The sequence below is a fragment of the Salmo trutta genome, chromosome 1 (assembly GCF_901001165.1).
Source record: "Salmo trutta chromosome 1, fSalTru1.1, whole genome shotgun sequence".
In the NCBI taxonomy this organism is placed as follows: Eukaryota; Metazoa; Chordata; class Actinopteri; order Salmoniformes; family Salmonidae; genus Salmo; species Salmo trutta.
This window is the reverse complement of record NC_042957.1, coordinates 57,969,288-57,996,836: the sequence shown is the minus strand read 5'-3', so window position 1 is coordinate 57,996,836 and position 27,549 is coordinate 57,969,288. Positions and strand designations below refer to the sequence as shown.

General features: G+C 46.2%; 1 long non-coding RNA gene across 1 annotated transcript in view; it reads left to right on the top strand.

Annotated features, from left to right (window-relative positions):
- LOC115202545 (uncharacterized) overlaps window positions 1–27,549 on the top strand; it is a 263,397-nt gene that overhangs the window by 171,406 nt on the left and 64,442 nt on the right. The window contains exon 5 of the long non-coding RNA XR_003880010.1: window positions 15,875–15,958. This is a non-coding gene — a long non-coding RNA (uncharacterized LOC115202545). The remainder of the gene's footprint in view (window positions 1–15,874; window positions 15,959–27,549) is intronic.

Genomic DNA, 27,549 nt, shown 5'->3' with positions numbered 1-27,549 from the left:
AACACAAAGGACCTAGTCATCACTGTTGGACATTTACTCTGACCATTGTCTGAAATATCAGCTGTGTCCTTCAGAAGCCTGCCGTAAAGCCCAGACACCAGACGTGTGTAATGTGTTCCCTCATGCAGCCCTCAGTAGAGGCCTCACACTCTACCTGTCCCACAGCCTTTGGGCTGTACATTTGTATGAGGGATTAAGAATCCCTGGTCATTCAAGACATTGACATTTGAGTGAGCATTAGTGAAATTACAACTGCAGACGGATGATTTACAGCCTCACTCTGTCTCTTTGTGAGGAGCACACAACGCTGTGCAGCCACAGGCTGTGGCCAGGAGGGAGCAGTCTTGTGCCTGTCTGTGTGTGTGTGTGTGTGTGTGTGTGTGTGTGTGTGTGTGTGTGTGTGTGTGTGTGTGTGTGTGTGTGTGTGTGTGTGTGTGTGTGTGTGTGTGTGTGTGTCTGACCGCACGCATATATGTGCGTGACTGTGTATACATGTGCCCGACTGCTTGTGTGTGTGTGCACGCGCATGTGTGTGTGGTTTGGATGTGTTCGAGAGGGCATGTGTGTGTGGTTTGGATGTGTTCGAGAGGGCATGTGTGTGAGTTTGTCCCTTTGTATCTTGGTGAGCAGCACCCTTAGTTCTGCTTGGATGGAGGTATGAAGATTCACAGTGGGGAAAAGCGTTCTTTGTAAGGCAGGCTTTACCCAGTGAAGTGTCCCCATTTGAGACAGGGCACCCAGCTTATCCCCCAAAGCACCTTTGACTGGGCCGGCTCTGCTTCGCTCCACTCCCAGCCTGCCCTGGCACAACCAGTGGGCATTCACACTGACCCTGGCACAGATGAGTCATACACACACTCACACACACACACACACACACACACACACACTCTATTTAAACGACTGTGTTAGGTCTTCCTCTCAGTGTAGGACCTTGTCTGTTTCTGTTCAGCGTTGTTGAATACATAGCATACGAACTGTTGCATAGATGTTTGGAGCATGTCTGTGAAGTCTGCCGTAGTGGCAAGAAAATACGACCGAATTTACGTTTATTTATTTAAGTCCTTCAGGGTAACTTTCCTCTTTCATTTTGGCTCTGAGAAACAGCAAGCAGGTGCCACTGTGGTGAGAGAGATTAAGTTAGCATTGATCGCTTTATTGGTGTGGTTGGATTGTCTCTCGTCTGAGGACATTTGATGTAAGCACAAACATTTGTCTTGTCTTTCTTCTTGTCTCTATCTCATCCAGAGATCATTCCTTTTTTACGTGCGCAGTATAAGGTGCAGAGGAACTGCAGAAATGAGCAGAAGTCTTGTGTTGATCTGGCTGTGCTCCTGAAGTTGTCTGGACATAAGTCAGCTATTATCACTCTCATTGGAGCTGTTGCAAGCAATGTTCCAATTTTAATCAACACCTAATTACATATAATAATGCACATGTTCCTAATTGGCAATTACTATGTAGTCTGGTCCAACCGGTATGGATTCAACATGTTTATTGGCAACAGCTCTGCTGCGTACTTCAGGATCTACCATCGATTCTGAAAGTCAATCACCAGGCACACATTACAGTTACTTTTTATGAGAGCTCTGCAACATTATGCAACTCTTCTTTTTCAGTTTGATGCCCCTTTCTTTGTTTATTGTGCTGAGCTGGTGCTATCCCCCTTGGACCTCATTGTGGATATGTTTGAGTGCGTCAATACCGTAGTCTTTTGGCATCAGCCATCAATAGTCTGCCCATTAAAATGTGGAATTGCTTAACGCAACACAGCAAGATGCATTTCGCAGCATGGGGACGGGTATTTGCAAATAGATCAATGGCCTTTTACTGCTTTCTGAAACCATTGTCTGCCAGCAATTGGAAATCTTTTGGAGAGTATAGGGAAGGCAGAAAGAGAGACGCGGGGAGAGGCGAAGTGCCCCGACGCACAGACAAATTAATTACCCATATGAAGGTCTGCTAGATTTGTTTTTTGCACCATTATCAAGTGACATTGCAAATGGTTGTTTGGCCCTCTCTAGGTAATGTAGCCTAAACAATGTCTGGCCCCGGCCATCATATGGATCATTAGCAGCTCGCCATGGGACTCTGGTCCTCTGGAGCTGCCCGGTGGGGGCTCCTGGGGGCGCTGCATGGGCTGCCCGTGCCAAGGGAGTAGAGGGAGGTAGGGGACGGAGGGGTGCCAGCCCACAGAGAGGGGAGAGAAGGGGGAACGCCTGTCACTCATTAGGGGTGGCCGCTCCACTGTGGAATCTCCTGAACAGGAACAGTCTCCAACCACCACAGTCCCAACAGCAGCAGCTCCAGCACTAGTCAGCCATCAGAGCAATAGGAGAGTGTGCTGTACATTCAGTACATTCAAAATATACTGTTAATACAAGTATGAAGTGCAATTTGTAACTTAATGTGGAGTTTTGGAACTTTGTATGGACATGGAGACACTGGTGGTGAGGTGAGGTTTCCCTATCAGAATGGACATGGAGACACTGTGGTGGGGAGGTGTCCCTATCAGAATGGACATGGAGACACTATGGTGGCGAGGTGAGGTGTCCCTATCAGAATGGACATGGAGACACTATGGTGGCGAGGTGAGGTGTCCCTATCAGAATGGACATGGAGACACTGTGGTGGTGAGGTGAGGTTTCCCTATCAGAATGGACATGGAGACACTGTGGTGGTGAGGTGAGGTGTCCCTATCAGAATGGACATGGAGATACTGTGGTGGTTAGGTGTCCCTATCAGAATGGACATAGAGACACTGTGGTGGTGAGGTGAGGTGTCCCTATCAGAATGGACATGGAGACACTGTGGTGGTGAGGTGAGGTGTCCCTATCAGAATGGACATGGAGATACGGTGGTGGTTAGGTGTCCCTATCAAAATGGACATAGAGACACTGTGGTGGTGAGGTGTCCCTATCAGAATGGACATGGAGACACGGTGGTGGTGAGGTGAGGTGTCCCTATCAGAATGGACATGGGAGACACTGTGGTGGTGAGGTGAGGTTTCCCTATCAGAATGGACATGGAGACACTGTGGTGGTGAGGTGAGGTGTCCCTATCAGAATGGACATGGAGACACTGTGGTGGTGAGGTGAGGTTTCCCTATCAGAATGGACATGGAGACACTGTGGTGGTGAGGTGAGGTGTCCCTATCAGAATGGACATGGAGACACTGTGGTGGTGAGGTGTCCCTATCAGAATGGACATGGAGACACTGTGGTGGTGAGGTGAGGTGTCCCTATCAGAATGGACATAGAGACACTGTGGTGGTGAGGTGAGGTGTCCCTATCAGAATGGACATGGAGACACTGTGGTGGTGAGGTGAGGTTCCCCTATCAGAATGGACATGGAGACACTGTGGTGGTGAGGTGAGGTGTCCCTATTAGAATGGACATGGAGATACTGTGGTGGTTAGGTGTCCCTATCAGAATGGACATAGAGACACTGTGGTGGTGAGGTGAGGTGTCCCTATCAGAATGGACATGGAGACACTGTGGTGGTGAGGTGAGGTTTCCCTATCAGAATGGACATGGAGACACTGTGGTGGTGAGGTGAGGTGTCCCTATCAGAATGGACATGGAGACACTGTGGTGGTGAGGTGAGGTTTCCCTATCAGAATGGACATGGAGACATGGTGGTGGTGAGGTGTCCCTATCAGAATGGACATAGAGACACTGTGGTGGTGAGGTGAGGTGTCCCTATCAGAATGGACATGGAGACACTGTGGTGGTGAGGTGAGGTTTCTCTATCAGAATGGACATGGAGACACTGTGGTGGTGAGGTGAGGTGTCCCTATCAGAATGGACATAGAGACACTGTGGTGGTGAGGTGAGGTGTCCCTATCAGAATGGACATGGAGACACTGTGGTGGTGAGGTGAGGTTTCTCTATCAGAATGGACATGGAGACACTGTGGTGGTGAGGTGAGGTGTCCCTATCAGAATGGACATGGAGACACTGTGGTGGTGAGGTGTCCCTATCAGAATGGACATGGAGACACTGTGGTGGTGAGGTGTCCCTATCAGAATGGACATGGAGACACTGTGGTGGTTAGGTGTCCCTATCAGAATGGACATGGAGACACTGTGGTGGTGAGGTTTCCCTATCAGAATGGACATGGAGACACTGTGGTGGTGAGGTAAGGTGTCCCTATCAGAATGTCACCATGGATCTTTCTAGACTTGCTGCTGCTCTTGACATTGACCAAGCTAATAATATGCCTTTGTCTGAATTCAATGTTTTACCTATATTGGTTCCACTATTATAGAAGATAATGGAATGGGACAGTTTTATGTTCTTTCTTTATGAGGTTCATAGCAAAATATGAGAAAAGAAAGAAAACATTTAACTTAAAATGTTTGTCCAATATACTTGTCAACAAACAGACAAACCATTTTATTTCCCTGCACGCTTTGAATGTACTGTGCATAGCACAAACAAAAATGCATTTTTCCACCAAAATGAAAAAACCCAAACAACAAATTGGCAAGGTGCTGATGGGTTTATTGTACAGAGACCCTGCATAATGCCCTGTGTCAAAAAAGCTAAGTGAAATTTCCTGTTAAATATGCAAAATCCCGCCTGTCTATTGAATGATAATGGCCCAGCACCTTGTCGCAGGGTTGCTGACTCCGTTGGCTGGCCATCAAAGGCCTGTTGACTAACTTTGAAAAGACCTTGTGTTTCCTGACTCTGGGCTTTCCAAGATTGGACAAATGCAGCAAAAGAGGGGCGAGCGAGGGAGCGAGGGAGCGAGGGAGCGGAGCACCAGTCATGGCAACCCAGAGACGCCGGAGGGACAGTCGCCTTTGAAGTGATAAAGACCCTTCTCTTTCTGCTAGACAGCCATCCCCTGAATATGGACTGACTGGCAGGACGCTGTCATGGGTTCATGTTTATAAAATGGCTGTGCTGTTTGTGTACAGCACACCCCAGGGGTCACATTGCTACTGGAGTTAAACTCTTGAATGTTTTCCTGGAAGGTTCTGAGTATCCGTCCATGCTATAGCAGCACAGCAGCTGTATGCTAGATGTTCCTCTGTGCACCACTGCTGCACTTACTGTAGTACCATTTAGCATAATCATTAGTCTCACTGGGCCAGACCATTACATGAAACAAATATATACAGTTGAAGTCAGAAGTTTACATAACCTTAGGTTGGAGTCATTAAAGCTCGTTTTTCAACAACTCTACAAATTTCTTGTTTCCTAAACTATAGTTTTGGCAAGTCGGTTAGGACATCTACTTTGTGCATGATACAAGTAATATTTCCAAAAATTGTTCACAAACAGATTATTTCACTTATAATTCACTGTATCACAATTCCAGTGGGTCAGAAGTTTACATACACTAAATTGACTGTGCCTTTAAACAGCTTGGAAAATTCCAGAAAATGATGTCATGGTTTTACAAGCTTCTGATATGCTAATTGACATCATTTGAGTCAGTAGGAGGTGTACCTGTGAATGTATCTTAAGGCCTACCTTCAAACTCAGTGCCTCTTTGCTTGACATCATGGGAAAATCAAAAGAAATCAGCCAAGACCTCAGAAAACAAATTGTAGACCTCCACAAGTCTGGTTCATCCTTGGGAGCAATTTCCAAACCACTGAAGGTACCACGTTCACCTGTACAAACAATAGTACGCAAGTATAAACACCATGGGACATGCAGCCATCATACCACTTAGGAAGGAGACGCGTTCTGTCTCCTAGAGATGAACGTACTTTGGTGCGAAAGGTGCAAATCAATCCCAGAACAACAGCAAAGGACCTTATGAAGATGCTGGAGGAAACAGGTACAAAAGTATCTATATCCACAGTAAAACGAGTCCCATATCGACATAACCTGAAAGGACGCTCAGCAAGGAAGAAGCCACTGCTCCAAAACCACCATAAAAAAGACAGACTACGGTTTGCAACCACACATGGGGACAAAGATCGGACTTTTTGGAGAAATGTCCTCTGGTCTGATGAAACAAAAATAGAACTGTTTGGCCATGATGACCATCGTTATGTTTGGAGGAAAAAGGGGGAGCCTTGCATGCCGAAGAACACCATCCCAACCGTGAAGCATGGGAGTGGCAGCATCATGTTGTGGGGGTGCTTTGCTCCAGGAGGGACTTCACTTCACAAAATAGATGGCATCATGAGGAGGAACAATTTATTTATTTATTTTTTTATTTTTTTACATTTTACTGGGCCACATCTCAAGACATCAGTCAGGAAGTTAAAGCTTGGTCGCAAATGGGTCTTCCAAATGGACAATGACCTCAAGCATACTTCCAAAGTTGTGGCAAAATGGCTTAAGGACAACAAAGTCAAGGTATTGGAGTGGCCATCACAAAGCCCTGACCTCAATCCTATAGAGCATTTGTGGGCAGAACTGAAAAAGTGTGTGAGAGCAAGGAGGCCTACAAACCTGACTCAGTTACACCAGCTCTGTCAGGAGGAATGGGCCAAAATTCACCCAACTTATTGTGGGAAGCTTGTGGAAGGCTACCCAAAATATTTGACCCAAGTTAAACAATTTAAAGGCAATGCTACCAAATGCTAATTGAGTGTATGTAAACTTCTGACCCACTGGGAATGTGATAAAAGAAATAAAAGCTGAAATAAATAATTCTCTCTACTATTATTCTGACATTTCACATTCTTAAAATTAAGTAGTGATCCTAACTAAGACAGGGAGTTTTTACTAGGATTAAATGTCAGGAATTGTGAAAAACTGAGTTTAAATGTATTTGGCTAAGGTGTATGTAAACTTCCGACTTTATAATAACATATATGGAACCATGTAGTAAACAAAAAAGATTTAAACAAATCAAAATATATTTTATATTTAAAGAAGCAACTCTTTGCCTTGATGATAGCTTTGCACACTCTTGGCATTCTTTCAACCAGCTTCACCTTGAATGCTTTTCCAACAGGCTTAACCTCCCTGGACAAGGTGGGACACTTGCGTCAACAGCCAGTGGAATCGCGTGGCGCGAAATACAAATACCTCATAAATGCTATAACTTCAATTTCTCAAACATATGACTATTTTACACCATTTTAAAGACCAGACTCTCGTTAATCTAACCACACTGTCCGATTTCAAAAAGGCTTTACAGCGAAAGCAAAACATTAGATTATGTCAGGAGAGTACCCTGCCAAAAATAATCACACAGCCATTTTCAAAGCTAGCCTATATGTCACAAAAACCAAAACCACAGCTAAATGCAGCACTAACCTTTGATGATCTTCATCAGATGACACTCCTAGGACATATGTTATACAATACATGCATGTTTTGTTCAATCAAGTTCATATTTATGTCAAAAACCAGCTTTTTACATTAGCATGTGATGTTCAGAACTAGCATACCCACCGCAAACTTCCGGTGAATTTACTTAAAGGAGTACTCACATGTGTCCAAACTTTTGTCCGGTACTGTATGTCACATACACCAGATAGGTTCAGTGAAATGTGTTATTTTACAGGTTAAGCCATAGCTGTACGGTACCCCTGGAGCAATTAGGGTTAAGTGCCTTGCTCAAGGATACATTGACAGATTTTTAACTTTGTTAGCTCGGGTATTCGAACCGATGACTTTTCGGTTATTAGCCCAACACTCTAACCACTAGGGTACCTGCTGCCCTAATCCTGATTTGGCAGAGCATGTTCCAACAAAGACACAGTCAGTCTGCATCCTGTATAATGTGTCATGCAGCTGTTATGTCACATGTATTAGAGGGGTAATGAATGGTCTGTGTAGCTGCACTCGGCATGAAAAATGTGTGGCGCTCTCTGTAATCAATGCCGGAGCAATGTGAATTCATCAGGCCATTATTCTATTACGCTAATCATCTGGAGAAGCCGAGACAAACTACCAGCTCCACTCATGGCATTGATCATGTGTAGGTATTCTATTAAACCTAATAATACACTTTCTTTTGGCTAAATCACCCCTGCACATTCCAATACCAAATGACTTCTGTTCATTCTATTAAAGTGAAACTACTCTCAATTATGTATCATAGTCCTATTTTCTGATCCTAATGAAGATGAAACACTTTCATTATCCCACTTAATTATTCATATTTAACAAAGGTGCTGCGCCATCACACTCCAAAGGGGCCTCCTCCTCTCCCGCACTCCTTATCTTCTTCTTCTTCTTCCAGTCCCTCCTCTCTGTAGCATGGCAAGCAATTGAACATAATCCCTTTGAGTCCGTCCTTTGATGAAGAAAGTTTTATTTGGGCTCCTCAAAGAATCCACCTGATCCTTAGTGAGGAGTCATTTTGAATGGGTTTATTTGGTATGAATGTCTCATGGCTGGTTGGAGTGCTGTGTGCCAAGGACAGTTAATTGAAGGTGAGTTGATAATGACCCAGCTGTCTCTGTGTTGTGGCCTCTCTCTCTCTGTCTACCGTGTGTTCTCTGATAAGTAAATCACCTGTTTGGCCTGGCAGCGATGGACTTGTCACTTTCATGTCGCAGCCTATGCTGTGTGTGTGAACCCTTGGATGCTGGCTCCCCTAGGCAGCCTGTGTGTAGTCCTGGTCACCAGGGGGTGTAGGGTAGTCTCTGTAACACTCTGCCACAGCCACACCTCTTTACACCAGGCTTTGGTTCAGTTCACTCAGAACGGCCTTGTCAGCAGCCCTCTGCCCTGACTGCCTAACATCAAACCCAGTGTCCAGAAATGCCCCCTACCTAAGTGCTGCTACATTCCTCTCCACCTACCCTCTCTTCTTCTGCTTCTTTGACCCCACCCTTCTCTCTCTCTCTCTCTCTCTCTCTCTGTCTCCTTCCCTCCATCTCTCTCTCTATCTCTCCCACCCTCCGTTGTGTTGTGATTCATTAACATGTCTGAAGTGGACATGGCGGCGTGGACTGGAGGAGCGTCATCTGAATCAATGCCCCTCGCCTCCCAATCTGCCCTTTATCATGTTAATATGATTTCCATTGATGAAACACTTTTTCAAAATGGCATCCCTCTATGGTTTTACATATTGGCTTTTTAATTCAAGGCCCTCAGTGCTGCATCTTTCTAGTTGAGACAGAGAGAGAGAGAGACACAGAGAGAGAGAGACACAGAGAGAGAGAGAGAGAGAGAGAGAGAGAGAGAGATACAGAGAGAGAGAGACACAGAGAGAGAGAGACACAGAGAGACACAGAGAGAGAGAGAGAGAGAGAGAGAGAGAGAGAGATACAGAGAGAGAGAGAGCAGAGTGAAAATGAGATGGATGTTGCTTCACTGAGGAATTGACTGCGGGGCTGTCTTTCTGTGCGTGAGTCTGTGCGTGTGTGTGTGCTTGTGTGAGGGTGAGCGCGCATGCGTGTGATGCGTGAGGGACAGTGTTTTTCCTGCTCTGTCGCTGATGGAGTGTGTTATGTCGTTAGGCCCAGCTCAGAGCAGAGCAGAAGTCCACCTGAACAACAGAATGGCAGAATGTCTGCCTCTATAGGGCCAGTGGAGCAGCCCTACTAGTGCTAGTTAAACTGTTCTCATGGAGAGTAGTGTGTGCCTTGGCTGGCCTGTCACTCTCTCTTTCACAGCTAGCTAATGTCCTCACCGCCAGAACACTTTCAACTCCACTAGCCAGTGTTGCTACAAGTGTTAACAGTTTGTCTCAACAGTGAAATTGCAGGAATAGTGTACCACAGTAATGCGTTTTAGCACTTAGATTTACAGACTTCTAAGCATTCTTACGGAGAAGTATATGTGCTTGGCTTACTGGAGTTCATTTAACTCCAGGGGCCCTGTTGAAGAAAGCGGCAAAGAAGCATATTTCAACTATTATCCCCAAACATTGTTTTATGGAGCAAATGAATCCAAAAAAGCATTGGTATAGTGCAAGACATCTTTTATTTTGGCCTAGCTGGAAATCGCCAGTACTAGACAGAGTTTTACATCTCACCACCTCAGAAATGATCAATGTCTATGTCTGTTAGGAAAAATAACTACATCATTATTCTGATCGGATTATGACTCCTATTGTCATGCTCTGACCTAAGAGGCCTGGTTTTTCTCTGTTTAGGTAGGTCAGGGTGTGATAGGGGGTGGGCATTCTATGTTGGTATTTCTATGTTTTGGCCGGGTATGGTTTCCAATCAGAGGCAGCTGTCTATCGTTGTCTCTGATTGGAAGCCATTCTTAGGCAACCTTTTTTCCCTTGGTTTTCATGGGTAGTTGCTTTCTGTTTAGTTTGTATAACCTGACGGAACTGTTGGCTGTCATTTTGTTTATTTTGTCTAGTGTTCGTTTTCATAAAAAAATAACGATGAGCACTCAACACGCTGTGCCTTGGTCTCCTCTATATGACGCCCGTTACACCTATGAGCTCAGAAACCATATGCAGTATTTAGAGGGTTATGAAAATCATTACCTTCTTCCTTCAGGCGATTACCATTTTCCATAACAACCCTTAATGAACACTCAGCCAATCACCTGATGCCAACCTGATTAGCTGCTATCGATTCATGTGCATCATCTCAGTCATCCTACAGCCATAACCACCTTCTAGGCTGTCATTACGGAGTTGACACCAGTTACTGTATATATATATTGTCTTAGCTCTTGGTATTGACTCAGAGCTTGGAGGGACTCTCCATCATACATCTCTAGTATCTCAACAGAGAGCTGGGTATATCTGTGTTGAGCTCACTGATTAAGCAATGGCTCTTCCCTCTGTTGCAAACGACAAGCTGCTAGGGACTTTGGTTTTAAATTGTGCAATTAGTGATCTGGCATGCTTTGCTTGGCTTCAGCAAGACTCAAATCCCAGGCCAGCTCCTCACTGATGCACAGTCGACAACAAATACTCCAGGAGCATTTTTCCGACAAATTTATCAGAGCCCGGGCTTTCAACTCGCTTTCCGACTACACTAACCTCGCTCAAATGCTTAGTTATTTACCATTTTACAGTTGGGTAAACAGTAGTGATTGAGGTTATGGTATCGGGTGCAGTGGCTGCAATGATATTTCACATTCAGAACAGCAAAACTCCAGCTACAAGGTGAAAGTAATCATTATGATGTTGGTACATCAAGCCTAGTCTGTGAATATCATGCCAGATAGAGACAGCCAGTAGCAGAGAAATCAAACTAGACTGAGGTGAAATACAGGGTGTTACCGATTACATATCGTATGCAGAACATTCTATGCATAATGTGGTCTACAAAGGAGTATGAAATGAATGGAGTATGTCACATAGGTTGTGGGTCTACATACCGGATCAGTTCCCCCTTGATCATGTTCCTCCTCCAAAATTGGACTCTATTACGTAAAATAGTTGTGAAGGTCGGCATTATATATATAACTTAACCTTAGATAACATTAAGAGAGTCTTAGATAATAGCTTTAATATTTAATTTCCCCTTTGAAGTCATTGCCGGGAACATTAGAAGTTCAACAATAATTTGGGAGAACTTGTTGTCACACAAAGATTCTTTTGACATGTATTTTTAATCACTAACTTGTTTGAGTAGAATCTTGGCAGCCTTCTAAACTGCTTTCATTTCAGCAGTGGTTTGATTCATGACTAAAGCCAAGCATCAGAAGCCTAGAGTCTGACCAGTTGGGATTTCATGTGCCTTGCCGATAGATAAAAAACTTGCAAAGTTGCAAAAGAAAATACTCTGAGTTACAAGTACCATTTCCCCATGCGTTCACAGCTTCACACTACAGCTGGGTGCTAAACATCCTGTTTCACGTCGACAAAAGTGTTATGGGGAATGGCATCACGCTACATGTGTAAGTAGATTTTTCATTGTTACCACTGTTGTATTTGTAGTGGTAATTAACATTCGTATGCCTACATTTGCGTTAACCATTGCAAATTAGATGCATTTATCTGCTTTTCATCAGGGACAAAACAACAGTATTTTTCTCTAACTCATTTGAGAGGAGCTGATATATTCTCTTCCACATGTATACTATGCTATAGCCTGCAAACAAATGGCATTCAAACAAATGGCATTCAAACAAATGGTATTCAAACCAATGGCGTTCAAACCAATGGCATTCAATCTTTTTCACAATAATTTCTCGCGACCCCACCCCAAATCTAATGACACAACCATACAATCGAATTTATCGTTCTCAAAAAACGTTGTATATTTTTACAGTGCAGTTCCCCAGCGACCCCGACTTTGAATACCACTGCTGTAAAGGGATCTACAGAGCTAGACGTACAGAACAGGTACCACAGACATTAAATGAGAGAACTGATAGACAAAAACTATTCTCTGAAAACATGACTGCCATGCAGCCTAGACACAAAGATATCAACACAGGATTTTAAATGGCGTCTGATTAAAAAACAATATGTACAATATGAGATTTTGATGGATGAACATGTATAAAAATGGAGTCATCCAACACCACAACCAAAGTTTTCACAATGTCCTTGTATATTCTTCACACATCCAGTATCAGACACTTTTCCCTTGTCCTCAGCTATGTGTAGTCCAATCTATGATGCAATGTCCAGAGTGGGGCTCCTGGGGTTTTGGGCTGTAGTAATGCAGTGAGGAGGGAGCCCAGTGTGTTTAGACCGCTCGGCCCTGCTCTGTTCCCCTGCTCTACTCCCAAAGCAAACATAGCAATTACAGCCGCTGTCAGTCAGTGTCAGACACAGCATCGGTGATCAATTGTGACCGCTGGACCCTATATAGGATATTAGACGTGTATGTATCATAGAACATGCAGGGGAGGTAAATCCTCCCCCAGCTACGTAGCTCTTCCAGGCCTGCCGTTCACTCTCCTCCCCTCCTCTCTCCTCCCCTCCTCTCTCCTCCCCTCCTCTCCCCTCCTCTCCCCTCCTACTGGATCCAAAGGGGATCCATTTTGTGGGCTGCTTTTTCCCAAGCAACATTGGTGAGTTAGGTCTATGCCACTCAAAGCACAACCTCGTCTCCATCACCAAATAAACAAACTACTCAATGTTTTGCTTCCAGAGTTCCTTTAAAATATCTACCTAGTCTCATTCATGGTGCAAAACCTCTTTAGCAAAAAGCACCACGGCTCTAGTCACCCAGTAACACAGCAATATCTTTGCATCTCTGGCGTATCTTTATTCCAATCTCCCTCGGTGTTAGCGACTCTCTCTTCCCCCCACTGTATAGAATGAGATACACAACATCCATACATTCACACACAGTCTGGAGGGAGAGAGAGAAGAGAGGCTGTGTGTCTGTCTCAATCCCCAGCCTGGAGTATACAGTGTAAGTTAACAGCCATACACACTGACCTCAGAGCTGTTGTTTAATCATCAGGGCATTTTAATGGCTTGTCAGAGTAATGAAATATGGTTGGAGGCTACCTGGTGCAAACATTACTATAAATCCCTCTCACACAAGCTGACGCGGGGCTTAATGGTTATAAATCATCACTTTAGGGAGAGAAAAATGACAGCTATTAAGATAATGAATGGGATGATAAATTTTTCACATTAAAGATTAAAAGCTATGAGAGGTATCATTAGATATTTGAGCTGCCGTAAACGTTTGAAAGTGAGAGCTTATTTTCCGCAGTTTATGACGCCCTCCGTTTCTTCATTGTCATCCAAGTTTCTGCCCAAGTTGGCTGTCTGGGCTGCACTGACAGAGGCATTCCTTCCTCCTAATTTGTGCTGTTGTAAAAATGCTCAGAGGAGAAGCCTTGAAGAACAGTCATGGCTGCAGGCAGTACAGGGCCTCCACAGCCACTCTGCAGGGGCTCCCCAAGGCTCTCACAGGCATCTTCAAAACCTCCCAAATTATTTCACCCCTCTAAAGCTGTCAGGGCCGACTTAATAGGAACCAGAGGAAGTGATAGGGGGCTAGTTTGGGGTTTGATTAAATCATGTTATCATGTTGGAATGCTATGAGCTGTTAGCTATATAATATTAGTGGGTAACTGTATTAGCAACTGATTATTCAGCCCTGTCTATACATGACATACTTAGGGAGAACGCATATGCACACACATGCTCAGTGGGCTTACATAAATCCCCATGTATAGACAACCAATGACAGGCTCTCTCTATCTCGCCGATGGCTCCCAAGAGAAGGTGCTTTATAGCACAACAATTCCTAATTCAGCTTTCACTTCTATGGGACCTGCCATGTTGTTCACACATACGGTATATCACCCAAATTGCAAGGCAAAAGATTAGAGGGAGAAGCATAATTAGAGCATTAATAACCATGCATGTTAGGGAACATAAGTAATTGAGTTTTTCATGATGAATGGGAACCCAAACAAGGCAGGAGAGAGTGAAAGGCCCCATTAGATATTCCAGGCATGGTTCAGTCTCAGTAGAGGCGTGAATATCACACTTTTCCCACTGTTGCCCAATTATTTTTGTGTTCCCAGGCAATGATAGAATTGCTTGTCCAACTGCAGCCTTCAAAGGGATAATCTAATCGTCTCATTGAAGCAACGGCTCCATTTGTTGGCACCGAAAGAAGCATTGGTTAGTAAAGTGATCCGCTCAGAACAAAGCCAGGTATTTTTGTAGCTAACTAACTTATTTACAAAGCAGTGGGACATTTAAAGAACTCCTCTGGCATTCTATGTGCATAGTTCCTTTTTCATTTTGGATTCTCTCACTCTTCCTCTCTTCCCTGTTTTTTATTTCATCCCCTGTCACTGGAGACAGTTGTGATGGGTGCCCACACCTCCTTCATGTGTTTCCAGCTCTTCTCTCTGCTTCGTCTGCTAATGATCCAGGGAGACCAAATACAGGGCTGCGCTGGAACAAAATGGCCGCCAGAGCTGCCCGCTTATATCTCAGCCCTCCCTCCCCAAATCAATTCTGACATTTAATTCTGCCCTTATAGAAGGTAATGGTGCATTCAGGGGTTGTTACCGATAATGTTGAAATTGTATTGCTTGGTTTCACTGAACAGACGAACTCTAACCTCTGCTGCTGAATGGTCTTTGCGTTTCCCTCCCCAGGTTGCCTCGCCTGCTATCTTGTGTTTTTTTATGAATATCGTGCTTAAATGTTGATATTTACCAAATTAAATATCTTTGTTGGTCCATCCGGGGAAACATCCCACTGGGCACACACTGGTTGAATCAACGATGTTTCCACTTAATTTTAATGAATTTACGTCGAACCAATGTGGAATTAACGTTGAATTGTGCCCAGTGTGATATGTCTCGTCTTGACAGAAAACCAGCCATAGTTGTTCTTACCAGACCCTCTCTATTTCTTGCAGCAGAACTCTTTAAGTCAGTTAGTCAATATGTTGTTTCTAATATATTATTTACTGGCTTTGACTTGTTGTATATCAGAATGTCATGAACAACTGGTTGAGTTTTTGCAGTCATAATCATGTTGAGAGGAATCAGAGGCAGATGTCGAGGACTCATTTTACAGTGTTTATGCTTTCCTCCAAGTTTATGTAAAATTCATCCATTCCCTGGTTTATTTATCCCCATTTGTACAGTCTCAACAATTAGTCAATTCCCAATCAACAACAGAGAAGAAATTGCTTTTAATTACTTTTGATAAATGACAAATTGTGTTGGCATGGCTCCCTGCAAATGCTTAATTGGGAGGTGGGTGGGGTGAGAAGGCGGGCTCAGCGAGATGGGATTTCTGGGGGGATGAAATCAATGCAGTTTTCTCTGTGGTTCACCGGCTGGGCTGCTGGGCCCCAGCCAACCTGAGGCCCGCTCAGATACACAGCTCAGCAGAAACATTCACAGTAGGAGAGCACTCACACACTTAAACAACACACACGCACGCAGGCAGGCAGGGACACACACGCGCAAACAAATAAATACACACACATTTGACTCGTTGAAAATGTCTGAGAAATGTAAATGTCTGCAACTGCCTGCCTTGGTCCTCCTGTCTAAAGTGAGGATGTGTTGCCTTGTGTCTACAGGGTTCGTTAGTATCAACAGTGAGTGAATCACCCAGCTTTGGCCCGTCCGGCGTTACCTGTACATGGAGACCCCCAGCTGGGCAGGTACGTCCCTCTGCCTCTCTCTCTCCAACACACACACACACTTTCTCTCTCTCTACCTGTCTCTCTATTACACACACACACACACACACACACACACACACACACACACACACACACACACACACACACACACACACACACACACACACATACACAGTCTTGCGCAACTAACCTTGTGGGGACATACAAAATCTTATTTTCCTTAACCTGTACCCTAACCTTAACCTCAACCCTAACCCTAACCCTAAAACAAACCCTACCTCCTAACCCTAAACCTAATTCTAACCCTAGCACTAATTCTAACCTTAAGCCTAAACCCCTTAGAAATAGCATTTGACCTTGTGCGGACTAACAAAATGTCAAATCAAATCAAAGGTATGCGAAAAAAAGGTATGTGTGTGTGTGTGTGTGTAGGTAAGTAAAGAAATAAAACTACAGTAAAAAGACATTTGAAAATAAGAGTAGCAAGGCTATATACAGACACCGGTTAGTCAGGCTTATTGAGGTACATGTAGGTATGGTTAAAGTGACTATGCATATAAGATAAACAGAGAGTAGCAGCAGCGTAAAAGAGGGGTTGGGTTGGGGCACACAATGCAAATAGTCCGGGTAACTATTTGGTTACCTGTTCAGGTGTCTTATGGCTTGGGGGTAAAAACTGTTGAGAAGCCTTTTTGTCCTTGACTTGGCACTCCGGTACCGCTTGCCATGCGGTAGTAGAGAGAACAGTCTATGACTGGGGTGGCTGGGGTCTTTGACAATTTTTAGGGCCTTCCTCTGACACCACCTGGTGTAGAGGTCCTCGATAGCAGGCAGCTTTGCCCCATTGATGTACTGGGCCGTACGCACTACCGTCTGTAGTGCCTTGCGGTCGGAGGCTGAGGAATTGCCGTACCAGGCAGTGATGCAACCGGTCAGGATGCTCTCGATGTTGCAGCTGTAGAACCTTTTGAGGATCTCAGGACCCATGCCAAATCTTTTTAGTTTACTGAGGGGGAATAGGCTTTGTCGTGCCCTCTTCACAACTTTCTTGGTGTGTTTGGACCATTCTAGCTTGTTGTTGATGTGGACACCAAGGAACTTGAAGCTCTCAACCTGCTCCACTACAGCCCCGTCGATGAGAATGGGGGCATGCTTGGTGCTCCTTTTCCTGTAGTCCACAATCATCTCCTTAGTCTTGGTTACATTGAGGGATAGGTTGTTATTCTGGCACCACCCGGCCAGGTCTCTGACCTCCTCCCTATAGGCTGTCTCGTCGTTGTCGGTGCTCAGGCCTACCACTGTTGTGTCGTCTGCAAACTTAATGATGGTGTTGGAGTCGTGCCTGGCCATGCAGTCGTGGGTGAACAGTGAGTACAGGAGGGAACTGAGCATGCACCACTGGGGAGCTCCATTGTTGAGGATCAGTGTGGCAGACGTGTTGCTACCTACCCTCACCACCTGGTGGCAGCCCGTCAGGAAGTCCAGGATCCAGTTGCAGAGGGAGGTGTTTAGTCCCAGGTTCCTTAGCTTAGTGATGAGCTTTGAGGTTACTATGGGGTTGAACACTGAGCTGTAATCAATTAACAGCATTCTCACATAGGTGTTCCTTTTGTCCAGGTGGGAAAGGGCAGTGTGGAGTGCAATAGAGATTGCATCATCTGTGGATCTGTTTGGGCGGTACGCAAATTGGAGTGGGTCTAGGGTTTCTGGGATAATGGTGTTGATGTGAGCCATTACCAGCCTTTCAAAGCCCTTCATGGCTATGGACATGAGTGCTACGAGTCTGTAGTCATTTAGGCAGGTTGCCTTTGTGTTCTTGGGCACAGGGACTGTGATGGTCTACTTGAAACATGTTGGTATTGCAGACTCAATCAGGGACATGTTGAAAATGTCAGTGAAGACACCTGCCAGTTGGTCAGCACATGCCCGGAGCACACGTCCTGGTAATCCGTCTGGCCCCGCAGCCTTGTGTATGTTGACCTGTTTAAAGGTCTTACTCACGTCGGCTATGGAGAGTGTGATCACACAGTCGTCCCGAACAGCTGATGCTCTCATGCATGCCTCAGTGTTGCTTGCCTCGAAGCGAGCATAGAAGTGATTTCTGGCTCATCTGGTAGGCACGTGTCACTGGGCAGCTCGCGGCTGTGCTTCCCTTTGTAGTCTGTAATAGTTTGCAAGCCCTGCCACATAAGACGAGCGTCGGAGCCGGTGTAGTATGATTCAATCTTAGCCCTGTATTGACGCTTTGCCTGTTTGATGATTCGTCGCAGGGCATAGCAGGATTTCTTGTAAGCTTCCGGTTTAGAGTCCCGCACCTTGAAAGCGGCAGCTCTATCCTTTAGCTCAGTGTGAATGTTGCCTGTAATCCATGGCTTCTGGTTGGGGTATGTACGTACAGTCACTGTGGGGACGACGTCCTCAATGCTCTTATTGATAAAGCCAGTGACTGATGTGGTGTATTCCTCAATGTCATCGGAAGAATTCCGGAACATGTTCCAGTATGTGATTGCAAAACAGTCCTTTAGTTTAGCATCTGCTTCATCTGACCAATTTTTTATAGACAGAGTCACTGGTGCTTCCTGCTTTAATTTTTGCTTGTAAGCAGGAATCAGGAGGACAGAGTTGTGGTCGGATTTACCAAATGGAGGGCGAGGGAGAGCTTTGTACGTGTCTCTGTGTGTGGAGTACAGGTGATCCAGAATTTCTTTCCCTCTGGTTGCACATTTAACATGTTGATAGAGATTTGGTAGAACTGATTTAAGTTTCCCTGCATTAAAGTCTCCGGCCACTAGGAGCGCCGCCTCTGGGTGAGTGGTGTCCTGTTTGCTTATTTCCCCAGTTGGTCAAATGTTTGTTTGTTTATTATTCTTGTGGAGACTTCGGGTCCCCACAAGTATAGTTAAACTTGTCCACACACAGACACACAGACACACAGACACACAGACACACAGACACACAGACACACAGACACACAGACACACACACACACACACACACAAACGCAAACGCAAACACACACACACTGTTATACTCTCTCTATTACACAAACACACACACACACCCATACTCGCTCTCTCTGTACCTGTTTCTCTGCATGTGTGTGTCCTCTGTCATTACACCTTTGTGTGTACTTCTTTAAAACACCAACTTCAAGACAGTCAATCAACCTGATGTGGTCAGATAGCGGAAGACTAGCTCGGCTCCTCCACAAGGCTTTCATCCATATGGCCATGGCCCAGGCAGGCGCCCATGTGTGTGTTCCCTGCTCCCCTGGCTGGCCTCGCAGGAGCCATACAGCAGGTGGCATTAAGGATCAATGGGCCTTCTCTCTCCTCCTCTCTCCTGCCCCTCTCTCTCTCTCTGCCAGTATACCCTCTCTCCTCCCCTCCCCTGCCTCTCTCTCTCTGCCATTACATCTGCTTTGCTTTATCTTGGCCAGGTCGCAGTTGTACATGAGAACTTGTTCTCAACTTGCTTACCTGGTTAAATAAAGGTGAAATAAAAAATAATTTAAAAAATCCTCTTTCCTTCCCTCCCCTGCCTCTCCTTCTCTACCATGAGATTCTCTCTCTCCTCCCCTCCCCTGACTCTCTCTCTCTCTCTCTCTCTCTTGCTCTCTCTCTCCTCACCTCCCGTACCTCTCTCTCTCTCTCTCTCTCTCTCTCTAGCTCTCTCTCTGCCATTACCTCTTCTCTCCTCACCTCCCGTGCCTCCTTCTCTCTCTCTCTCTCTCTCTCTCTCTCTGCCATTACCTTTCCACTCCACAACCTCCAGCCTCTAGCCTCCACTGGCGAGGCCCAAGAGGAGCGCCCATTGCACCTTACCACATCACACTGGGATAAAAAGTGCTTTTTTCCATTAGTCTAATTGCTTGGTTATAGTTCTATATTATTGCGGTGATGTGGTAATGATGGACATCCAGTGCTCCTGTGTTAGCTGGTGAGTGTTGTGTTTCCCCTGGTGGGTGTTGTGCTCATTCACGAAACAGGAGCCAAAATGCAGCTTTACGCTGATAAAAAAACAAGTATAAACAAAAAGGCTCCCCAAATGTTTTGATATAAGATTTTAATCAAAGAGCCTAATCTATTTGCATTCTCAACAGGTGCAACATTCCAATGATTTATGAAATAAACACTCAAGTTCTAGAGCCTGTTCATTTGCCGCTGTTTAAAACAGACAATATGGTACTAATTGGCTCTATGTCACACCCTGACCTTTTATTCTCTATGTTGGTTAGGTCGGGGTGTGACTAGGGTGGGTAATCTAGGTTGTTTTATTTCGTTTGTTCTTTATTGTTTTGTTTGTGCTGAAGTTTCACTTTATAATAAAGATGTGGAACGCTACGTACGCTGCGCCTTGGTCCAGTTCTTACAACGATCGTGACAGAAGATCCCACCACAACAGGACCAAGCAGCGTGCCCAGGAGGAGAAGATATCCTGGACTTGGGAGGAGATTTTGGATGGGAAGGGATCCTGGACTTGGGAGGAAATCCTGGCAGGACGGGATTGCCTTCCTTGGCGGCAGATGCAAGGAGAGAAGGGAGGACAGCGACGACGCCGGGGTTCGCGGCCACAAGGAAAGCCCAAAGGACAGACCCCCAAAAAATGTGTGGTGGAGGGGGGCACACGGGGTAGCGGCGGAGCCGAGGAGCGAACCAGAGCCGATCTGGGAGAAGAGGGAGAAACTGGAGGAGAGTGAATGGAGAGAGTCAGAGACCGTCAGTGAGTTGATGGAGAAATTGTAGGAGAGAGAAATAAGAGAGTTGTTGTGTTGGTGTATGATGCACAACATTCGCCCTAAGGAGCGTGTTATCTGTTTGATGCCACCTGAGTCAGCTTTCCGTACTCGTCCTGAGGAGCGTGCTAGCAGTCTGGTAAAAACTGTGCCGGCTCCACGCACCAGGTCTCCAGTACGCCTCCACAGCCCTGTACGTCCTGTGCCAGCTCTCCGCACTCGCCTTGAGGAGCATATCATTTGTCCGGTACCATGTGTGCCGGCTCTACGCACCAGGTCTCCAGTGCGCCTCCACAGCCCAGTACGTCCTGTGCCAGCTTCTCGCACTCACCCTGAAGAGCGCGTCACCAGTCCGGTGCAACCTGTGCCGGTCCCACGCATCAGGCCTCCAGTGCGCCTCCCCAGTCCGGCATGTCCTGTGCCTGCTCCCTGCACTCGCCCTGAAGTGAGTGTCACCAGTCTGGTACCACCTGTACCGGCTCCACGCACTAGGCCTCCAGTGCGCCTCAACAGTCCAGAGCTTCCGGCAACGGTCCCCAGTCCAGAGCTTCTGGCAACGGTCCCCAGTCCAGAGCTTCCGGCGACGGTCCCCAGTCCAGAGCTTCCGGTGACGGTCCCCAGTCCAGAGCTTCCGGCGATGGTCCCCAGTCCAGAGATTCCGGCAACGGTTCCCAGTCCAGAGCTTCCGGCGACGGTTCCCAGTCCAGTGCTTCCGGCGACTGTTCCCAGTCCAGAGCGTCCAGCGACGGTTCACAGTCTGAAACCTCCTACGACGGTCCATAGTCCGGAACCTCCTACGACGGTTCACAGTCCGGAACCACCTATGACGGTCCACAGTCCGGAACCTCCTACGACGGTCCACAGTCCGGAACCTTCTCCGACTGTCCACAGTCCGGAATCTCATGCGACGGTCCACAGGCCGGAGCCCTCCTTTGCGCTTGTGCCCAGTCCAGGCACGGCGTCCAGTCCCGCTCCAGGGCCGGAGCCTTCCTTTGCGCTGGTGCCCAGTACAGGCACGGCGGCCAACTCAGCTCCATGGCCGGAGCCTTCCTCGGCGCCGGTGCCCAGTCCGGGTGTGGCGTTCAACCCAGCTCCATGGCCGGGGTCCTCCTCTGCGCCGAGGCCCAGTCCGGGCACAACGTTCTACCCGGCTCCATGGCCGGACCCGTGGTCTGGGCGGGGGCAAGTCCCACACCAGAGCCGCCACCGATGCTGGCGGATCCGCGAGCGGAGTGGGTACTTTGCCCCGCACCGGAGCCGTCACCGATGCTAGATGCCCACCCGGACCCTCCCCTGTAGAGTCATGTTTTGCGGCCGGAGTCCACACCTTTGGGGGGGGTACTGTCACGCCCTGACCATAGAGAGCCTTTTATTCTCTATGTTGGTTAGGTCGGGGTGTGACTAGGGTGGGTAATCTAGGTTGTTTTATTTCTATGTTGGCCTGGTATGGTTCCCAATCAGAGGCAGCCGTTTATCGTTGTCTCTGATTGGGGATCATATTTAGGCAGCCATTTCCCCACTGTGTTTTGTGGGATCTTGTTTTGTTTTTGTGTAGTTGCCTGTGAGCACTCCAGAATGTCACGTTTCGTTTGTTCATTTATTGTTTTGTTTGTGCTGAAGTTTCACTTTATAATAAAGATGTGGAACACTACGTACGCAGCGCCTTGGTTCAGTTCTTACGACGATCGTGACACTCTAATTTACCTTGGCCTCTAGTTAGACTTTCTTATATAATCACGATATAAGTATAATGAAAATTAGTTTTCAAGGCAGCTTGAGTCTCGTCCCCTGTCAAACAGAGCTCATTGACTACAATATTAGATTTCTCCCTCCTGCGCACTTTGTTCTTCTCTGTGTGTCAGCAGACCTCTGAAGAGCTTCTTTTCAGTCATTTCTAGTAAATATGTCTCTGTATTACTCCTGGATGTGAAGTCCCAGTGTGCTATATTGGTACAAATGGAAGGCTTCCCCAATCAGCCATCACACTAGAAGCTTTCAATCAGCAGGCGGAGATGATAGAGATAACAATGAGTTCATTTAGCCACAAAGACTTTCTCATTGTATTTCTAATATTCCTTCATGAGATAATATAGTAGGCCTCCCATAGTAACTGGTTCAACTGTTAGCTAGGCTTAGTGTGAGGCATCTGGTCCGTGGTGGTCTAACCGGTTCTAAACATCTCACTCTGCATGGTTGACCTGTGGGATACCTTCAAAAATAGGCCACTTCCCCTCTGTCTGTTTTTCCAGCTATGATTGTAACAGCCACACTGATTATCTTCCTGCTCTTATTTCACTATATAAAAGGGGCAGGGATAGACAATCCTTGGCGTTATTTTTTTTCTCCAGGTGTGGGTATTGATCTTTGCCTTTGCTGCAGGGAAGTCTGTTCACTTAAAAGGTCCACTGATGTAGCAGGGCGTATTAAACAAATAGCCACAGAACAAGGCCACAATCGCTTTGAATCATGGACGAGGTTGGCTGTCTCAAAGCACCGCCGTATCAAATATGAAACACTCCGCTAACAAGGTGTGTAATCTATTTTAATCACATCATCTTTTATCAGACAAGGACAAGGTTGAACATAACTAAGGGAGAAATGGTGGGGATTTGGGGGGGTGAATTGTATTTTGAAATTGAATGTGACGGCTGGAGACTGAGCTGGATTCTCCATGCATGGCTTCATAATGAAGCCGGCCAAATGGTCAGTTATTGCTAACTGTACTGGTAGCTGGAGAATAGGAGTAACGTGAGGGGTAATTCAGTGCCAGTAATACATTCACCTCATAGGGATGTTAGCTGGTGGTAGACGTGGATCAGGAGCTGTGGGGCTGCTGTGAAGGTTGTTATTTCTCTCTCTGGTATCACTGTACTGGCAGATGAACATTGAAAACATTAAGAAGTTGTAGGTTATACAGGGACTCTCTCCTCCTCAGGCCCTGCGGCAGAACACCATCTATTCTGCTCTTATACCACCCCTGTACAGCAACACATTTCCTCACATCTCATATTATTTCCCCCTCTCTCTCTTCCTTTCCTCCATTGGGTTCTGATTCTCCATCTCTTTCTGTTTTATATACGGTGCTTCTCTCTATCACAGACACACATACACGGATGGACACACACACCGGGATGTAACACTGTGTTGATGATGGGCAGAGTTGAGGGAATGACTTGTGCTAGTCATCACAATTCAGGCAATCATCTGTTATATACATCTCACACTGGCTGGGCTCATGGGCCGGTTTTTTCAATCGTCTTTTTTCCTTCAGTCATAAATTGTTCCTGACACTCTGACACTATACTATGTTATGAATATATGAATATGTAGCGACCACATACAACCCACAGGTCAGACAAGTTAATGGATAAAGAACCAAATTATAGACCTCCATAAGAAATACCACTTCGGGAATTGGTAGATAGACAGTACTAAAATCTTCTTATTGACATTAGAGGTTTTACATTTGAAATTATTTTTAACTCTAAATACACCTTACCAATAGCAGTGCATCGATTTTAATCCGAATATGCCATTCAAACTGTGTGAAATTATGGTCCTTTCAAAGTATACACCCAATAAATACATTTCTAAATTCAAAATGGAATTGTTCAGTATCTCTTCCTCTGTTCCAGTCTCTCTCTTTCTTTCTCTCCATCGTCTTCTTGGTCTCTCACTCACATATAATTAGCTTACTTTGTGATTAATACTTTAGATTTCACAGATTTTCAAAATTCCTCCTGTGTTACCGCCGGCAGTGTTTTCCTCAGCCCCCTCACATGGCCGTAGGAGCTCCTCCACAGTGAAGGGGATTGGGGGAGAGGAGGAGGACGGAGGGGGGTGCCTGCGTCTTTAAAAGTGAGGAGCGAGGGAGCGGGCGGGCGGCTAGCTGGATTGTGCTGACGGCAGGGCTTTGGTTCAGAGCATGCCCATTAGAGGGAGCCATAAATCCTAGGCTCTCCGGGCCTGGCTGTGTCAGCAGTCCACTGAATGAATTGATTTTAAACGCCACCGAAAAAAAGCCTCTTTAATTCAACCTCCAGCAGAAACCTCTTTTCTCTCCCTCTGCTTCTCAATTCAGAAGTGTCATTGAAAAGGAGTGAAGTCCTGAAACACTGCACCTGTCAGCAGCAACAAGCCCTGGGCTACAGCCTCAGTCCCTCCACACACCTGTGATTTACAGGAAAGGGGGAAACAACAACACGCCACAAACCAAATGCATCATCTTAAATTCCAAACAGCATTTGTTCTTTCCCTCTAATGTTCACTCCTCTTTTTAGATTACGGCGAGAGAAATGAGACATATCGTAAAAAATGTGCTTGGGCATTTGAATTTCAAATGTGTTAGATTTGGAAATTGATGTATGTGTTTGTCTATTTAGGAGCAGCATCCATGTGTGCATGCATTTATATATTATCAGCATCAATGAAAAGCTGTGTGTCGTAGCCCTCCCCTCTCGTCTCTGTACCCCCATCGGGGTGCCTGCCTGTGATGCTGTGAGGGGCCTTAGTATGCTAACCATCACATAAAACACAGCACACATGTACTCAAACACACACGCTCACACTTTCATGCATACCTACACTAATTATGTGCTCACGCATGTACATTATGCTTAAACACCCACATGCATGTATACACGCACATTTACTCTTTCACACACACACACACACACACACACACACACACACACACACACACACACACACACACACACACACACACACACACACACACACACACACACACACACACACCAGTATTCCCCGGTGTGTCAGTGTGCCAGCTGGATGGGGTCATCCCCTGCCGTGCTGCCCTTTGTGTCCTGCTCTGTGGTAATGCTTGTTGGACCCTTTACCGCTGCCGTTGTGTGACAGCGTGGGTGCATGCACTGGGCTCTGCACCGCTCCGCTCTGCACCGCTCCGCTCTGCGTGGCACAGCGCCGTGTGGTGAGGTATTCCCCAGAGAGCCCAGCAGCAGATGCAAGAGCAGGGACTTCCTGAGAGCAGCGTGGCCAGGCAGGGTGAGGACTGACCCTCGTAAAAACCCCAGCCTCTGCCGACTGATGTGGAGCAGTGCGATGAGAGAGAGAGAGGAATGGAGGGAACGAGAGAGAAGGCAGCATCCTCTCTGGCTCATTACACTGTTTAAAGAGCCGGCGCCTCTGAATCACCTGCCCAGCTCCACGCCTCAAATAAGCCCAGCCACCAGGGATCATACATCAACTTCTCCATCAGTCCCCCGGTGCCGCTTTCTCACCATTCTCCCCCTCCCAATCCAACCAGCCACATAGCACATTCACATGTATGGAATTCAGCTGAACAGATAATGCAGAGAATCAAACAGAATACATTGCCCGAGCGCCAAATTATTGAATAATTCTGAATGAATATAGGAGTATGACAATTTAATGTGCCTCATCATGTAAACCTGTTAATTGAATGTTTTGCATATACGCAAGGCAACATCCATGGCCCAGTTGTGTTACATGAACAGCCTTTATGCTCGGTTCTTCCTCATCTCAAAAGCACACTTTCTCATGCCTAATTACCCCTAGGCTCTGGGCTGGAGGAAGGAGCGACTGGCGACGTATTACGATACAGATTGCGAGTATATTTCACTTTGAAAAATGGGCAAAGCACACAGGAGTAAGGGCTTGATTACAAGGAGCGGGGCATAGAGCCTCTACATCTTCCTCCTTCCTCCCCTCGTTTCAATTATGGCTGACTGGAGGCCTGCTGCTGCCACCGTCCTCGAATAAAACTAAAATATGATAAAGCTGGAATATCAGGCCCGCCACTGATTGAACCCCCGAGCCATGTAAGGGCTGTGAGATACTCCACACGTAATTACAACGTTTGCCAATATTTTTTGACGGGGGGTTCAACATGGATATGAGCAAGGGGGGTGGAAGTAGGGGTGTGTGGTGGGGGGGCATGAGCAGTGCTTATGACATATGATAAAAGCACATTTCATTCTGACTTCCCTGAGGATAAGAAGAAACTTGCCTGTGTATATCCGCTCCACTGTCTTCTTCCTCTGCATAAGTGTACTGGTGTTGTTTTGAAGTTGGAGGATCATTACTCATGTGTAAGATGCATAAGCTCAGAAGATCTGCTGTCATAACACTGCAGACGGTGGTGCCGTGAATGCTACAAGAGGTGCAACTTCCTCTGGATGTAAAAAATGGAATATTAAGCTATATCATTTTAAGCACACAATAAAACCATGTCATTTCATCCAAACTATTATTCCTCATCATAACAGATGGGACTGAGAATGTAGAGTAGAGATCTGGGCTCTCTCTCTCTCTCTGCCATGTTCTCTGAACAGTTACCCTTTACGCCCCCTGACCCCCACAGATGTAGGTGGTGTCTCCCTGATGTCAATGTTAATCACAGTCCAGCGCTCTGACCTGCCTGGTTCCCCCCGCCCCCTATCCAGCGCCCCCCATCCATGTCAGAGTCAGGCTCTACCACACACAGCTTTACTAGGGGAAGCCTCTGCCAACATGGAAAGCTTCCCGTTCACATTGTGAGCTTGATAAGGATAGTGAAATGATAGAGACTAGCCACTGAATAGGCTGTTTTGGCTGGTGTATTGAATAGCAACAACTGGGATGGTCTGAAATTTGTAAATGTATTTTCTCTCTGGTTCATGGCCAATATGGAGAGGTATCAGAGGATTCTTGTTGTTTTGAGTGTTGGATCGTGTCATAATACAGCTAGCTGCCTTTGAAAGTGAATGAGGAGATAGATCTCTTCGCTGAGGGAAGAGCGTGCCACCACGGCAGAATCACAGTGGAGAGAAATCCAACCCTCTCGTTCGTCCCACTATGAAGGATTCAATCACACATCTGGCCCTCTGACCCA